General features: G+C 41.0%; 1 protein-coding gene across 2 annotated transcripts in view; it reads left to right on the top strand.

Annotated features, from left to right (window-relative positions):
- The window catches only part of LOC137546941 (spermine synthase-like), a 206336-nt gene that overhangs the window by 91663 nt on the left and 102278 nt on the right, over window positions 1-12395 (top strand). The window lies entirely within an intron of this gene.

Here is a 12395-nt window from a genome sequence, read left to right on the forward strand (position 1 = left end):
GTTTTAATATAAACACTGCTACTGTACATAAAACCCTCACATTTTATCTACCCATTTGTCCTGGTTATCACAAGATTTTAATTATGTCCCTAGTACAAAGTATGGTGACAATATATTATTATTTTCACGTGCACGGGAATGCATGCGCAAGAGCGTGCACGCGCACAGCAGCACTTTTTGACTTATAAAAACGTCCTGGAGCCGTTAAGAGGCTCTAGCAGGACGTTGTTATAAGTCAGCTTGTCATTAAGTGGTTAATAGAGAACTGTGGTCCAGTAAGGACAGTTGTCTGACAGTTTTGCAATGCTATCAATTGTTTTTCTGCATGTGAAAAACACATTCAAGTGTGGACTAGCCTATTGATTAACATTGGTTGCTATTTTCCTGTGCAGAAAATGCACAGAAAAGCTGAAGTGGACAGGGCTGTTGTCAAAAACCTGAGCGGTTTTTGCCTTTTTCATGATTGCTAACTCAGTAAAGGACCAACCCTTAAAGCGTTGCTATCATATAAATCCGGCATAGTGGGGTCTGAACCCTCTATACCAGTAATTATAGATTGACGGTATACCTTGAAATGAATCAGAGCACTCAGTATATGATTTTATATAAAAAATTGTATTTGCTTATCATACAGCATATATACAAAATATGAACAGTTCCAAGTAGTGTTTCCTTCTAACAGTATTCCATCTCATCAAGGCTTTATAGCCAAAAGATCATCAATCTTCTAAGTACATTCAAAAAAGAATATAACAGTTGTGTTATGTAGAATAAGATCAAAAGTAGTCTCATCTGTATCAATAGCTGTGTATCTAGTAGCTGTGTAAAACTTGTAGTAATCTTCTTAAAGAAATAGCATAAAAAATAGCTTCTAAAAAAACTTCTTGCTAACATCTTAATAAAACTTAATGCTGAAAAATTAATAAAGTAAATCACCAGAACATTAAGCATATTACCCCTTCTCTGTCATCTCTTCAGCATCTAGAACCACGTGTGGGAAGGTAGCTTCTGCCTCATGTGTCTTCTCAGGAGATTGTTGGGCTTCTGCAAACTATGAGCTTTCAGGCCCTACTTTTATAGGGGTTGGAGGCAATATGGCTGCCTAATCTGGACTTTCCCTGAATCCCAGACTCTGATTGGCTAAAGCTTGCGTGCGTCAAACGCTATCTATGTTTTGAATACCTAAATCACAATATTATTGTTTATAAATTCTTAATTACCTTATCTTGTGGGAATTAACGTCATTTGGAGTGCTTGACATTTTGTTTAGGTCATGTCTGACGCACGTAATTAAAAATGGACGTCAACAGCCCTCTTGTCTGTTGGCTGACCCAGACATGGAGACTAAACAATGTCATTCATGACGCATTTCTGATAAAGTGTTCCCTGTTAATTATGTTGGAATGCCTTGGTACTTTCCCAGGTCAGATTGACACTAAGGGCCCTTTTCCACTAGCAATCGCTAGCGTTCACGCTGAATGCTAGCGATTGCTGAATCGCAATTAGCGGCGATTCCCCGACGTTCGCGGCCGCGATTTTGCTATGCTATGCACTGCATAGCAAAATCGCGGCAAAAGTCGCTCCGCGGCGCGATCGCGATCAAGTAAAAAACGAATCGCGGTAGTGGAAATTACCTACCGCGATTCCTATGTTAAAAAGCAAACCGTAGCGATTGTAAAATCGCTAGCGGTTTGCGTTTTTGCGATTCAGCCAGCGCTGGTGGAAAAGGGCCCTTACACAGACCTGCAAGGACCTTCAGCAATTTAAGGCTTATTAAAACATACAGGGCTTCTAATATACTTATTTAAATATAAAGCTTATTATATAATTCTTCTTAAAACAATGAATCATATAAGGAATAATTACATATTAAATCTTAATAATATAAAATCAATGTCTATTTTTTGTCTTTCTTATAAAATAAATATAATGTCCACCGGCAGAGGTCAGCATTTCATAACAAATAACAATCTATTAATAATGTTGATTTTATAAAAGTATGAAACCACCAGATGGCATCATTGTCCTAAATACGGGACAATACAAAAACCTTGGAACTTATTGACATTCCAAAGGACAATCATAGTCAAAACATGGCATTATATTCTTGCTGGCTGTAATGGCCTTCAAGCCACGGAACATGTCAACACTTGTCTAGCTTACAAGTTGAAACAATCTTATAAAAGTTTTACTTTCTCATCTTCCACGGGTAGACTACAGATTTTAAATATCTTTCAGAGTAATAGATTCTATTATATAGGGTTTAACAGTAACTATTTCTTTCTTCAGAAGGACTGTATTGATCATTAATATTTAGATTAATAATATCCGTGTGTAATAATTATTGCAGTAATGCTAATTTTAAACCAGCATTCTGTCTTACACATACTGTGCAGTCTAACCTTGACATTAACAAAGAATGTTTTGGCTTCTTGTAACCAGTACATCAACAATCTTCCAGCTTGCCAGTTAAAATCTTCTAAGCTTTACAGCCTGGAATATGCTCAGTCACATAGCAATATTAAAGAAGTACTATAACTTTACAGTTCACATTGAAATTTTGCATAGAACATTAAAGCTTAAAGAGACTCTGTAACATGAAAAACATCCCCTGGGGGGTACTCACCTCGGGTGGGGGAAGCCTCGGGATCCTAATGAGGCTTCCCACGCCGTCCTCTGTCCCACGGGGGTCTCGCCGCAGCCCTCCGAACAGCCGGCGACTGTGCCGACTGTCAGTTCAATATTTACCTTTGCTGGCTCCAGCGGGGGCGCTGTGGCGACTTTCGGCACGGAAATAGACGGAAATACCCGATCTCCGTTGGGTCCGCTCTACTGCGCAGGCACCGGAAACTTGCGCCTGCGCAGTAGAGCAGACCCGACGGCGATCGGGTATTTCCGCCTACTTCGGCACCGACAGCCATCAGAGCACCTGCGCAGGAGCCAGGAAGGTAAATATTGCGTCACCGCTGTACGGAGGGCTACAGCGAGACCCCCGAGGGACGCAGGATGGCGTGGGAAGCCTCATTAGGATCCTGAGGCTTCCCCCACCCGAGGTGAGTACCCCCCAGGGGCCGTTTTGTCGTTACAGTTCCTCTTTAAACCATATACTTATGACAGCTTTATCCTGCATAAATAAAACCGCTAGAATTCTGACACTGTGGAGTAGAGGAGTCGGAGCCATTTTGAGTACCTGGAGTCTGAGTCGGTGGTTTCATAAACTGAGAAGTCGGAGTCTGATGATTTTTGTACAGACTCCACAGCCCTGTGAGTGGAGACAAGACTTAATGTTGCTTTTACTGGTCATTTTTTGGCTTTCTCAGTGAACGACAATGCATTATGGTAAAACATGTAATCGCTTTCTTCGCTATCCACCATTTTCTGTATCTTTTTTTTTTTTTTTACCTGTACAAAGACATTGCAGGGAAGACGCAACAGCAGATGACTCTGTGTAAGCGACTCTGCCATGGCCCTTTCCACTTTGTTTGGGCACTGAGGTGTGCTGTTCAGCATAATTCAGGTTTCTCAAAGCAGGATCCTGAATTCAAACACTAACACGTATTAAGGTTTTCATTTCCAGTGCTATCTAGTGTCCCTTATACCCTGAGGAGTGTGTAATGTGACAAAAATAAGTCATTTCAGGTTGTATAAATTGAATGAGTATGCATGTTATGTAATTTGTGAGCAATGCATGGCCACAAAATAACTCCTTAAATTTGGTAGCTCCTTTCCCATCTCATGATCTATATGGATCAAGTACAATTATTATGTGCCTGAAGCCTGTCCAGTAAGGGCCTTTTCCCACTAGCTAGCGCATGCACAAACCTGATTTCGTGCATGCTTTACAAAGGACAGCATGGCGGCGGGAAGTTGCACTTCAATGCGTATCCGCAGGGCTAGTTCTAATTCACCTGACGGGAAATCGCTTGTGTCCTACGATTAAAAGCTCCCAGTGGTGCTACAACGTAACACCCTGGAATGCTCTGGCTAATGTAGAAGCTTTCCAGAGGCGCCAATAGAATAAAATTCACTTAAACGAGCTTAAAACCGATGGGGCAGTGGTGGGCCTATCAGTGTGGTTTTGATGCTGATATGCTGTATGCTCCTTTTTGATTGGCCTGATGAAGCGGGATTGAGCCCGTGAAACGCATTGCCTATTTTTACTGTGGAGTATAAATAAATTATTGTTTGACTGTTGATGCCACAGTCCTTCCTTTGTTTGCTTTGTCTGCATGGATGGGATAGGCCCACCACTGCCCCATCGGTTTTAAGCTCGTTTAAGTGAATTTTATTCTATTGGCGCCTCTGGAAAGCTTCTACATATTGCTAAGTCCACCCTTGGTGGAGGGTTATACCCATCTTCTTCCCATCTACAGAGAGCGACTTTTAATCCTGAGTGGGGTCAGGTTAATCTCCCCACCTGCCTTCACAGTGGTTGCCTAATGGTAACCCTGGTTTGTGAGTATTAAATTGTTATATTACTGATTATTAATTATCATCTATACAATATCACACTATTGGGCCCTTGGTGTCCCCCCTCCCTTTAGCTCTGGCTAATGTGAACGGTAACATGAAAGTCAATAGACTTTCCGGTCCAGTCAGACTTCAGTCAGAAATCCAGTCAGACTTCAAAGCCTAATACATGTCTACAATCCTTTTAACCTACACATCCAAAATTATAGAAATTATTAAAGAAGGTCAAACCAAGCATATGGTGGGTAGTCTTTACTCTGAAATTCTTCAACATAAAGCTGATGTATACAATGCTCCCTCAAGGAATACATGGGTGACCCTGTAACTCAGTATTGATGATGATGATTGGGATGATATACTGCTTGTAGTTAAAATGACCTCTCCATGTCTTAGGGAACATCTTCCCCAGCTTTATATCATCCATCAGTCCTACCGCACCCCTGCTAGGCTGTGTAAAATCAATCAAGCTTTTCCTATTTGTCCCAAATGCAACTCTTCAGTTCCAACAGTTTACCACCTGATCTGGTGATCTGGGAGTGTCCTGAAGTGGCCAGGTTTGGAAACAACTTTTATGCATGATAAAATGGGGTGCCCTGTGACCAGGCCTGGATTTACATCACAGGAGCCTATAGGCACAGGTTTCCTGGCACCCTAGACATCGCCCTCCATGAACCTACAAACCCCCCGCCGAACCACAAGACAGGTGTGCTGGCTGGCCTGGTCACTACTCATTTACTTCCTTTGCCCATCATAGGTAGCTACAGGTGTCCTGTAGCCAGAGCTACCCTTAGTATTAAGTAGCTAGCAGTGCCCCCAACTGAAGGGAGATCTCGTCAGTGGAATGCCAAAAGCTGGGTAAGTAACCTCTCATTTACACTCTGCTCGGGACTCTGCATATGGAGGAGGGAGGGAGGCACTAGAGAGGGGAGTGAGCCACCCTTCCATCATAAGGCACATGTAGGCACGTGCCTTATGGTAAATACGGCCCTGCCTGCAACTCTTGACCCTTTTATGTATCCTAGGACTAATCACAGATGGGGCAGTGCATAAAAAATACTAAACATTTTGCTAATCTACACTGTTTCAGGCTAAAAATGTCTCTGACCAGCCCCCTGCACATCAAGGCTGGGTGTTTAGAGTTCATCACTCCCTCTGCTAAAAGAAACCAGTTTACACTCACAGAAACCCCCTCCCCAAATTCTAACTAACCTAACATAAGTGACTGAAGAAGTAGATTCTTATTTTTCTATTAAGTTTTTATTTAATATTCCAGCTTATTGACTAATAGATCAAGGCTGTCTAAACCAAATCAACTGCTTACCTTTGTCATATGAAATGACAACCTATATCTTTACTATTATTATTTATATTTGAAGAATCTTCTAACCTCTTCTTTCTAATGTAGAATATATTGTAATGGGCTAATTTGATGTTCCTTTCTGACACTCCTATCTTATGCGTGACACCTGCAACACCTGCAGTTTAATTATCAGTTGTACTATATTCTTCCACTGTTGGCATATGGCAGTGATGGTTAACCTTTGCACTCCAGCTGTGACAAAACTACAAATCCCATCATGCCTCTGCCTCCACGAGCTATGCTTAGAGCTGTCAGAGAATTGCAATGCCTCATGGGACTTGTAGTTCCACCACAGCTGGAGTGCCAGTGTTAGCCATCACTGGCATATGGCAATGTTGTACAGTGATAAATATGTTCAATAAACTTTTTCTTGGTAAAATAAAAAAAGAAATCCAGTCAGTCTTCAGTCAAAAACATCTGATCAGCATGCTTGTTCAGGGCCTCTATGTCTAAAAGTAATAAAGGATCAACAGGACTGCCAGGCAGCTGGTATTGTTTAAAGGAATACTGTAGGGGGGTCGGGGGAAAATGAGTTAAACTTACCCAGGGCTTCTAATGGTCCCCCGCAGACGTCCTGTTGCCCGCGCAGCCACTCACTGACGCTCCGGCCCCACCTCTGGTTCACTTCTGGAATTTCACACTTTAAAGTCTGAAAACCACTGCACCTGCGTTGCTGTGTCCTCTCACCCGCTGATGTCACCAGGAGCGTACTGCGCAGTAACAGACCATACTTGGCCTGCGTAGTACGCTCCTGGTAACATCAGCGGGAGCAAGGACACGGCAATGCAGGCACAGTGGTTTTCAGACTTTAAAGTGTGAAATTCCAGAAGTGAACCGGAGGCGGGGCGGAGCATCGGTGAGTGGCTGCGCGGGCACAGGATGTCTGCGGGGGACCATTAGAAGCCCCTGGTAAGTTCAACTCCTTTTCCCCTGACCCCCTAGAGTATTTCTTTAAAAGGAAGTAAATAAGGCAGCCTCCAGATCACTCTCACTTCTGGTGACCTTGAGGTTTGTAAACGGACATTAATGAGTGAATGGTTAAAACTGCCTTTTGTTAATTTGCAACATAACAGCTAGATGAGAGCAGAGGAAAGGTTAAAAACCAATGCTATATTCCTGGTGTGATCAGTGCATGCTTCTCTCTTTTGCAAATGTTGTGATGCAGCACCCTCTAGTGGTTAAAAATGAATATTAACTATATTTCTACTTTGAACATTGGGTGGATTAGAATACTGTGGCCGATATGCAATTCACTTTTTCACCTGAGTTATCTCCTAGGATCCTTCTTCTCTTTAAACTAAATTTTCAGTATTTTACAATTGAAAAAGTATCCAAAAGTTGATGAAAAAGTACTATCAAATTTATTTTGAGCATTTTCCTGTTTGCTGGTGGCTTAAAAGACATTACATGACAAGTTGTGAAAATATCGCCTAGGAGAAAACTCAGGTGAAAAAGGTAATTGCATTTGGGCCTATATCTTTTTAAAGGCTGTTGTAATGATGGTCATAATATAGCTGAAAGAAATGCCTTTGTGATGGAAAAAGAAAGGGGGGGGGGGGGGGGGGTGGAGTGGAGTATTTAATTATGCAGTATTTGTTTTGATTAATTTTTAGAGACGACATGACTCTACACTGTCATGGGAAATGTACGTCTTTAGCATATAGAAATACTGATTGTGTGTATATTGAAAAGCAACTGTATTCTTGAAGGAATGTTGCTTCCTTTAAAGACCACAGTCACAATAAAATAAAAATTGGAAAGTAGAAAAAAACATTTGTACACATATGTAAAAGCTGTACATTTGTCCCAGAGTATGGTGCTCTGTAAATTGTCTGTCTCTTACTGTAGGAATTATTAATCTGATGGCTCTGAACTTCTTACTGACAGGTTTGTACTAGTACATCATTAATGGGGGATTCTCAAAGTCTCCTTTATTCTTTCCAAAAGGCCTCCCTGTAAAAGACCTCTAGGAAGATGCCAGCTGGCACACTGCTCTTGCAGCTGGGCTATGCCACTGCCAATCCAGGGAACGCTTTTAAAAACAGTCACTAACAGGAGGAGACAGAAATACCTGGCAGCGAGAGAGTTTCAGAGCAATACTTCTTACTGTAACTGACAGCTGCACAGTAAAAAAAAAAAAAGCAATTTACAGTGCATTTTACTTTGGGACAAATCTACCTCTTCTTTGTATGTGTACTCCGGTATTGTACATTTTAGGCATAGTTCATGTGACTTAGAAATCATCAGCATTTTGCAATGCTCTGGAAAACCTGCCATGTCTTTTTTTTGTTTTTTTGCGCGTCCGTAAATGATTTTGAGTTTGACACCTTTCAGCATTTTTACATTCGGAAGGCAGGTTTGCTTATTTTCATGTGTGATTTGTGTTTTCATGCAAGTCATTGGGAAAACAGAAAAAGCACAATTTGCACAAAAAATTGCATGCTATTTTGAAGTTTATTAGATTATTAGTTTATTAGATCCATTTTCATGTCAATGAACTTGATTCGTGTTTGTAGAGAAAAAAAACAGCCAGTGATGGCACTCAGTGCAAGCTGGCACCCACACCAACTCTGGCAAAAGACAGTCAATCTGAAATCTAAAATCATAGAAAAGAGTGCCATGCAACAGTTACCTCTAGAGGATTTATTCAGGATCTTAGGGAGACCTATAACAAGCACTGGGGCTAAATGATAGGCCTGAAAGCTGTTTCACTGTTTGTTTTTTTTTTGTATTGTTTAGTATTTATATAGCGCCGACATCTTCCGCAGCGCTGTACAGAGAATATATAGTCTTGTCACTAACTGTCCCTTGGAGGAGCTCACAATCTAGTCTCTACCATAGTCATATGTCTATATCGTGTAGTGTATGTATTGTAGTCTAGGGCCAATTTTAGTGGAAGCCAATTAACTTATCTGTATGTTTTTGGTATGTGGGAGGAAACCAGAGTGCCTGGTGGACCCCCACACCGACACGGGGAGAACATACAAACTCCTTGCAGATGTTGACCTGGCTGGGATTTGAACCAGGGACCAAGCGCTGCAAGGCGAGAGCGCTAACCAATACGCCACCGTGCTGCTGGGTTCTCCCTGCTTCTTCAGAGATCAGGAAAGGCCTGACCTCTGATAAAGCGAAGAGAACCCAGTGAAATGACTGTCATGCCTATCCTTTATCCCCAGTGCTTTTTGTTTGTTCCACACACCATACTATTTTTTAAATATCTGTTCAATTTAAGAATTGCAATCAATTTTTTGTGACTGACTAACATTTTACTAATCTGACCAATGTACCACACACATGTTCAATTTGTCCCCAATTATGATAAAAATAATTGGAAACTCTGAGAAAATTGCTAGGGTGTGTATATTAATAAATTGGCAATCTAACACACCCCATACAATCTTCAGGAAAATTGAAGAAAAATTTCCAGCATTCCGGATTTCTAAAAATCAAAAAATGTTGTTTTTTTTGTTTTATTTTTTGTTTTTAGATCCGATCATATTTATCGAATTGCCGTAAAATCGGATCATTTTATTACATCGTGTGTGTGTGGCCACCTTGAGAGCCTGAATAAATCCTGTTGAAAAATCGCTAAATGAAAATTTGCATACAAATGTTTATAAAAATTGCACACAACAGTTCCTGCAAAAATACCCCCAAAATCGCAAAAGGTAAATTTGCGCACACAGAAAATGCTGTGACCGGTCTTACTTTTCATGCCAGAGATCTTTTAATATGCAGCTTTCCCAGTCTACATGTTTAACATGTTTGATGCTGCTGGGCATGTAAGCATCTCGAGCAATAAGCATATTGTACACGCATTGCTCCGCTGTGCCTTGGTATACAGTTAAAATCCTGGCGGCTCAAAATGTAGAACTGTTCAAAATATTGCTGAACTCTCTGCAAATAAGAAATAAATGTTCTGAGGCAGACATAAATGGGTGTTATTTTTCAGCAAAACTCTTATGGCACATTTGATTTTGTAGTTCATGTCAGTGAGTTAAAGCACATAAATAGTGGTACGCATATTGTACTGCTCTGCCTGGATAGCGGGTTCAAATATTAACTGTTGGCAACTCAGAAGTGTTCAAAATATTGCTGATCGTGATCTAATCTCTCTGCATAAGCTGTAACTCTTCACAAAGCAATGCTCTGAGACAGATGGCAATGTGTTTTAGCTTTCAGCAAGACTCTCTTAAAGCAGATTATGGCAGTCGTTGGTGCAAAAAGTGGCCAATGTTCGAGCCCCTGATCGGGTATCTGGAACAAGTATGCAGGTAGTGAGGAACATGTACAGTGAGGTCCATAAATATTGGGACATCGGCATAATTCTAACATTTTTGGCTCTATACACAACCACAATGGATTTGAAATGAAATGAACACAATGTGCTTTAACTGCAGACTGTCCGCTTTAAGTTGAGGTTATTTACATCCAAATCAGGCGAACAGTGTAGGAATTACAAGTTTTCATATGTGCCTCCCACTTGTTAAGGGACCGAAAGTGCTCGGACAGAATAAAAATCATAAATAAAACTTTCACTTTTTAATACTTGGTGGCAAATCCTTTGCAGTCAATTACAGCCTGAAGTCTGAAACGGATAGATGTTACCAGACGCTTGGTTTTATCCCTAGTGATGCTCTGTCAGGCCTCTACTGCAACTGTCTTCGGTTCCTGCTTGTTCTTGGGGCATTTTCCCTTCCGTTTTATCTTCAGCAAGTGAAATGCATGCCAAATCGGATTCAGATCAGGTGTTTAACTTGGCCATTGCATAGCATTCCACTTATTTCCCTTCAAATACTCTTTGGTTGTTTTTGCAGTATGCTTTGGGTCATTGTCCATCTGCACCATGAAGAGCCGTCCAATGAGTTCTGAAGCGTTTGGCTGAATATCAGCAGACATTATTGCCCAAAACACTTCTGAATTCATCCTGCTGCTATTGTCAGCAGACACATCATCAATAAATACAAGAGAACCAATTCCATTGGCAGCCATACATGCCCACGCCATGACACTACCATCACCATGCTACACTGATGAGGTGGAATACTTCGGATCATAAGCAGTTCCTTTCCTTCTCCATCACTCTGGTACAAGTTGATCTTAGTTTCTTCTGTCAATAGAATGTTGTTCCAGAACTGTGAAGGTTTTTTAGATGTCGTTTGGCAAACTCTATCCTGGCCTTCCTCTTTTTGAGGCTCACCAACGGTTTACATATTGTGGTGAACCCTCTGCATTCACTTTGGTGAAGTCTTCTCTTGATTGTGGACTTTGACAAAAGCAGCTGGATGAATTCAGAAGTGTTTCAGGCAATATTATCTGCTCCTATTCAGCCAAATGCTTCAGAACTCCCTGGACAGTGCTTCACAGTGCAAATGGACAATGACCCAAAGCATACATATGGCAGCCTCCATATCCCTCTCAGTTCAGGTTTCCTTTAAAGTAAATCCTTTAAACACAGTTACTGCCATAACTTTTCTGAATTCTGAGCTTCTTTCTTCAGTTGGTTTTAGTTCTGCTTTAATGATGCCTGAATCTCGATGTACTTTCCATATGTGAGAAAAGATTACAAAACTTAAACCAGCTTACAGTATTTACTTTGCTTTAATATTTGTTATTGAAAATCCAATGGCTGGTTAGAAAGGAGCATCAGAATGTGCTAGAGGTATCATTTCAGTCAGCATTCTTTTTAGACACGCTTTAAATTCTGTTGCAGCAGCAGCACTGGCACATTAAGCTATGCAAAAGCTGGGCGACTGGAGTGCAGCATTTCAAATCCACCAAGTGTACACTTGATACCTTTGTGCTCTATTTTAATGCAAATGAATATTAATTATCTAGCCTAGTGTGGCACAGCAGATGGTAGCTGTGGGAAATTCTCAGCCTGCGGTATTGAATGTTTCATCTGCACATGAAATATATTGGCTACAGACCAAGTTCCTATAGCTTTGCTCACGTCATCTATGTGGCAGTTATTTAAGGCTTTGCTTTAAAGCGTGTTCATGAAAACTGGAGTTAAATAATGCTCACAGGAAGACTATTTATGTTCCTTCTGAAGTTCAGCTGAGGAGTAATTGCTTGCTGCTCTTCCTGGTTTATTTTTGTAAGCTGTGTGTTGCTTGAGTTAGAGCATGAAGCTTGTGGAACACCCACGCTCGTGCTTTAGCAACACCATCCGGCTGCTAATTAGCATTTTATGTGTTAGGATTTCCATTTAATGTCTGTAGTTTTCTTCTATAGAGGCTTGATATCTCTTTGGGGATTTTGTTTTCCTTCCTTCCATATGGCTGGAATGCAGAAGCAATGGCTTGTGCCTTTGTTTTAGGCTGGTGTGTGTGTTTACGAACACCCGACTTACAAACGACCGCTGATACGAATGGCCTGAAAATGTGAATTTAGATGTTGTGGAAACATTTTTTTCTCAAAAAGACCTCGTCGTTTTTGAGAAACTGTGTAAAAAATGTAAATGAATTTTTTTTAAATGGTAAAAGGACATGAAGGACCATTTTTTTAAATGGTCAGGTGGACACTGAAGTCGCTGGGGAACAGAGGTGACACAGAAGGGGAC

This window comes from Hyperolius riggenbachi, chromosome 2 (assembly GCF_040937935.1).
Source record: "Hyperolius riggenbachi isolate aHypRig1 chromosome 2, aHypRig1.pri, whole genome shotgun sequence".
In the NCBI taxonomy this organism is placed as follows: Eukaryota; Metazoa; Chordata; class Amphibia; order Anura; family Hyperoliidae; genus Hyperolius; species Hyperolius riggenbachi.